We start from the raw sequence: 5,000 nt of genomic DNA, 5'->3' as shown, positions 1-5,000 counted from the left end.
GAGTGTTTCCCACCAACAAGATTAGTCAAGAGGGAGTGTTTCCCACCAAATTGACACAGCATCGTTGCACGGATATTGAAACTTGGTAGAACACTGCACAGTATGTACAGCTGGGGGTCAATCTGTTTGTGACAGTCTCTATACTCTCAGAACAGATTGTTTGTGTCTGGAAATGAGGAGTGTGCTTTACCATTTCAGTGCCAATATTGATGTTTCGTATACACATCGTGAGTACGTAATATGCAAACACGATCGACAAGAGGACAGTGTCGTCGTAAAAGGAACGATCGGTAATCTGTCACGTAAGAATGATGTAACGGGTTGAAATTGTGATCCCGAATAAATTACAGTGTAAGTACAAAATGGTCTCGTACCTAAAGTAATTTTAGCGAGTGTCTCGTGCGTATGTAAAGGACGGGAGGCTCTGGTGTCTATAGTTAACTGTGTCACTCTTCTTCATTGTAAAGTAGAACAAGTTTATCATTATTGCAGTCTCGGTTACTTTACTTCTTCTATAGACGTTGTGTAAAGAATTTTGTATAATGCTCTTGCACGGGATGGGTGACAAAAAGCTGTCCTGGAATGTATTTCAGATGCCTCAAGGTAGGCAGCCTAACTTAACATCATCTGCTCTGGGAGCATTGGTGGAAGTTGGGTTGCCTATCCTACATAAATTCATTTTTGGATGGATTCCACCTTGACCAAACTGTTTTTCTTCTTTTTACCTAGACGTGTTTCGCTGAAGTTACTGCATCGTCAACGTATTTTTTAGTTGCTTTCTTGCTAACACGTGCTGCAGGTATTGGGACTTGGTGTATATTGTGTTCTAGCTGTCTTAATTCCACAATTAGTCACTTTTCAAGTTTTTCCATCTTCTTCACTGTTAATATGTACCTTTAAACTTGCATCGTGTCACTTTATATGCTACGAAAACGAGATGGCTGTTCACCGAGGCTGACTGCGACGAGGGACGTGTGTGTGATAAGAATTAAATGCACTGATATACGATTGAATTGATGAGCACGAAATTAATGAAGGTGCAGTGACACAAAATACTGATGCAAAGCTGTGCTCGTTTTCAACTGTCCCTACCTATTTGTAACATTGAAGAATTAGCTGATCTGAATGATACCATTTCATGTTATTGTACCCTGTCTTCATGTAGATGACCTCTAATTCAATATTGGCACATAACAACTCACTGCTCAGAATTGGGTTCATAACAGTAATCAGAATCCTAGAAGTTTCAGTATATATTTGGCATATGAAAATGAGAGTAATTTCTTCTCATTGGATCAAAAGGGGTGCTGCAGTCTTTCAGAAAGGAACCCCGAGTGCATACTACACATACCATGCTGATTGTTACATGTAGTGCCTGCTCAGACTGTTCAAAGCTGGGACTGTAACGTGTAGCACACAGAGGTGGTGTGCGTCGCATACTGCCAGCCGAATGTACAGTATGTGGTTCGAGAGCTCAGAGGCCTGACAAAATGCAGTGGCGCCGAGCTGATGGAGACCGGTTATGTGGCGTCAGAAAACGTGCACCAGTGAGATGGTCGAGTGCAGCTGAAGACTGTAGTCATCCATCTACATACATCCCCTGCCAGCCGTCACACGATGCACGGAGCATTCCTCGGATCACTAGTGGTCATTCACTTTCTGGATCTACTTGCAGGTGGAGCGACTGAAAAAAGACTGTCTGTACACCTACGTATGAGGTCATCTTGTCTTCGTAGTCTTTACACGAAGTCTGCGCTGCTGGCAATACAGTCTTACTGCAATCGGTCACAAATGCCTCTTCTCTAAATTTTCTCCACAGTGTTTTTCATGAAGGATGTCGTCTTTCCTCCTCTCGTTTGACTTCACAAGGCATCTCTGTACTACTCGCATACTGATCGAACCTACTGGTAACAAATCAAGCAGCGTGCCTCTGAATTGCTTCGATGTGTTTCTGTAATCCGCTTTCGTGGGGATACCAAAAATTTGAGCAGTACTTGAGAATGGGTCACACTAGTGTTCTACATACGGTCTCCTTCATAGATGCTGCATCGATGTAGACCATTTGCCTGCGCTACTACCGGCCTTACATACTTATTCCATCTTATATTGCTTTACAATATTACATCTAGATACTTAACTGATGTGACTTTTGTCAGCTAACACACCACTATTCAGACATTACAGGCTGGTTTTGCCTACTACTCATCCACATTAACTTGCATTCTAAAATTGGAGTAAATGGAACTTCTGTCAAACTCATTCTGTATCCTTCTGCAGTCACATGACAATGACACATTCTGTTACACTACAAGACATCAGCAAACAGCTTGCTGTTCATCCTGTCTGTCAGATAATTCATATACATAAAAAATAATAGCAGTCCTATAAGATTCTCCTGTGGCACTCGTGGTGATACCCTTGTCTCTGATCAAGACTCGCCATTGGGAACAACACACTGAGTTCTATTACTTAACAAGTCTGTCACATACCTACACAAAAGTTGGACAGAAATATGGAAACACTGAGAAATGCTTTTTTGAATATAAATGCAAATGCTAGTGCAGACTGTAGGTGCTGCTATTATATTGACGACAAAGGCACTTGTGCAATGCCCCCAATATGTTGCAGGTGTAAGTCATTGTCAAAACAGTATTCTATGTACTTGAGTGCACTGTGTCGAAGCTAGTGATGTCAAATGTCGGCAGATTGTGTTTGAAGAGGCACCGTATTGAAGATTTATACTGCTTATGGGGAAAACAAAACTACATCGTCCACTAAGCGACAACCAACAGACGAAGGGGTGAGTCAGTCAGTGAGTCAGTCAGTGAGTCAGTCAGTGAGTCAGTCAGTGAGTCAGTCAGTGAGTCAGTCAGTGAGTCAGTCAGTGAGTCAGTCAGTGAGTCAGTCAGTGAGTCAGTCAGTGAGTCAGTCAGTGAGTCAGTCAGTGAGTCAGTCAGTGAGTCAGTCAGTGAGTCAGTCAGTGAGTCAGTCAGTCAGTCAGTGAGTCAGTCAGTCAGTGAGTCAGTCAGTCAGTGAGTCAGTCAGTCAGTGAGTCAGTCAGTCAGTGAGTCAGTCAGTCAGTGAGTCAGTCAGTCAGTGAGTCAGTCAGTCAGTGAGTCAGTCAGTCAGTGAGTCAGTCAGTCAGTGAGTCAGTCAGTCAGTGAGTCAGTCAGTCAGTGAGTCAGTCAGTCAGTGAGTCAGTCAGTCAGTGAGTCAGTCAGTCAGTGAGTCAGTCAGTCAGTGAGTCAGTCAGTCAGTGAGTCAGTCAGTCAGTGAGTCAGTCAGTCAGTGAGTCAGTCAGTCAGTGAGTCAGTCAGTCAGTGAGTCAGTCAGTCAGTGAGTCAGTCAGTCAGTGAGTCAGTCAGTCAGTGAGTCAGTCAGTCAGTGAGTCAGTCAGTCAGTGAGTCAGTCAGTCAGTGAGTCAGTCAGTCAGTGAGTCAGTCAGTCAGTGAGTCAGTCAGTCAGTGAGTCAGTCAGTCAGTGAGTCAGTCAGTCAGTGAGTCAGTCAGTCAGTGAGTCAGTCAGTCAGTGAGTCAGTCAGTCAGTGAGTCAGTCAGTCAGTGAGTCAGTCAGTCAGTGAGTCAGTCAGTCAGTGAGTCAGTCAGTCAGTGAGTCAGTCAGTCAGTGAGTCAGTCAGTCAGTGAGTCAGTCAGTCAGTGAGTCAGTCAGTCAGTGAGTCAGTCAGTCAGTGAGTCAGTCAGTCAGTGAGTCAGTCAGTCAGTGAGTCAGTCAGTCAGTGAGTCAGTCAGTCAGTGAGTCAGTCAGTCAGTGAGTCAGTCAGTCAGTGAGTCAGTGAGTCAGTCAGTGAGTCAGTCAGTCAGTCAGTGAGTCAGTCAGTCAGTCAGTGAGTCAGTCAGTCAGTCAGTGAGTCAGTCAGTCAGTGAGTCAGTCAGTCAGTCAGTCAGTCAGTCAGTCAGTCAGTCAGTCAGTGAGTCAGTCAGTGAGTCAGTGAGTCAGTCAGTGAGTCAGTCAGTCAGTCAGTCAGTCAGTCAGTCAGTCAGTCAGTCAGTCAGTCAGTCAGTCAGTCAGTCAGTCAGTCAGTCAGTCAGTCAGTGAGTCAGTCAGTCAGTCAGTGAGTCAGTCAGTGAGTCAGTGAGTCAGTGAGTCAGTCAGTGAGTCAGTGAGTCAGTCAGTGAGTCAGTGAGTCAGTCAGTCAGTGAGTCAGTGAGTCAGTCAGTGAGTCAGTGAGTCAGTCAGTCAGTGAGTCAGTCAGTCAGTGAGTCAGTCAGTCAGTGAGTCAGTCAGTCAGTGAGTCAGTCAGTCAGTGAGTCAGTCAGTCAGTGAGTCAGTCAGTCAGTGAGTCAGTCAGTCAGTGAGTCAGTCAGTCAGTGAGTCAGTCAGTCAGTGAGTCAGTCAGTCAGTGAGTCAGTCAGTCAGTGAGTCAGTCAGTCAGTGAGTCAGTCAGTCAGTGAGTCAGTCAGTCAGTGAGTCAGTCAGTCAGTGAGTCAGTCAGTCAGTGAGTCAGTCAGTCAGTGAGTCAGTCAGTCAGTGAGTCAGTCAGTCAGTGAGTCAGTCAGTCAGTGAGTCAGTCAGTCAGTGAGTCAGTCAGTCAGTGAGTCAGTCAGTCAGTGAGTCAGTCAGTCAGTGAGTCAGTCAGTCAGTGAGTCAGTCAGTCAGTGAGTCAGTCAGTCAGTGAGTCAGTCAGTCAGTGAGTCAGTCAGTCAGTGAGTCAGTCAGTCAGTGAGTCAGTCAGTCAGTGAGTCAGTCAGTCAGTGAGTCAGTCAGTCAGTGAGTCAGTCAGTCAGTGAGTCAGTCAGTCAGTGAGTCAGTCAGTCAGTGAGTCAGTCAGTCAGTGAGTCAGTCAGTCAGTGAGTCAGTCAGTCAGTGAGTCAGTCAGTCAGTGAGTCAGTCAGTCAGTGAGTCAGTCAGTCAGTGAGTCAGTCAGTCAGTGAGTCAGTCAGTCAGTGAGTCAGTCAGTCAGTGAGTCAGTCAGTCAGTGAGTCAGTCAGTCAGTGAGTCAGTCAGTCAGTGAGTCAGTCAGTCAGTGAGTCAGTCAGTCA

At 45.4% G+C, this 5,000-nt stretch overlaps 1 protein-coding gene across 4 annotated transcripts in view; it reads left to right on the top strand.

Annotated features, from left to right (window-relative positions):
* The window catches only part of LOC126202869 (serine/threonine-protein phosphatase 2A 56 kDa regulatory subunit gamma isoform), a 408,052-nt gene that overhangs the window by 45,844 nt on the left and 357,208 nt on the right, over positions 1 to 5,000 (top strand). The window lies entirely within an intron of this gene.

The sequence above is a fragment of the Schistocerca nitens genome, chromosome 1 (assembly GCF_023898315.1).
Source record: "Schistocerca nitens isolate TAMUIC-IGC-003100 chromosome 1, iqSchNite1.1, whole genome shotgun sequence".
In the NCBI taxonomy this organism is placed as follows: domain Eukaryota; kingdom Metazoa; phylum Arthropoda; class Insecta; order Orthoptera; family Acrididae; genus Schistocerca; species Schistocerca nitens.
This window is presented reverse-complemented; position numbering and strand designations above follow the sequence as displayed.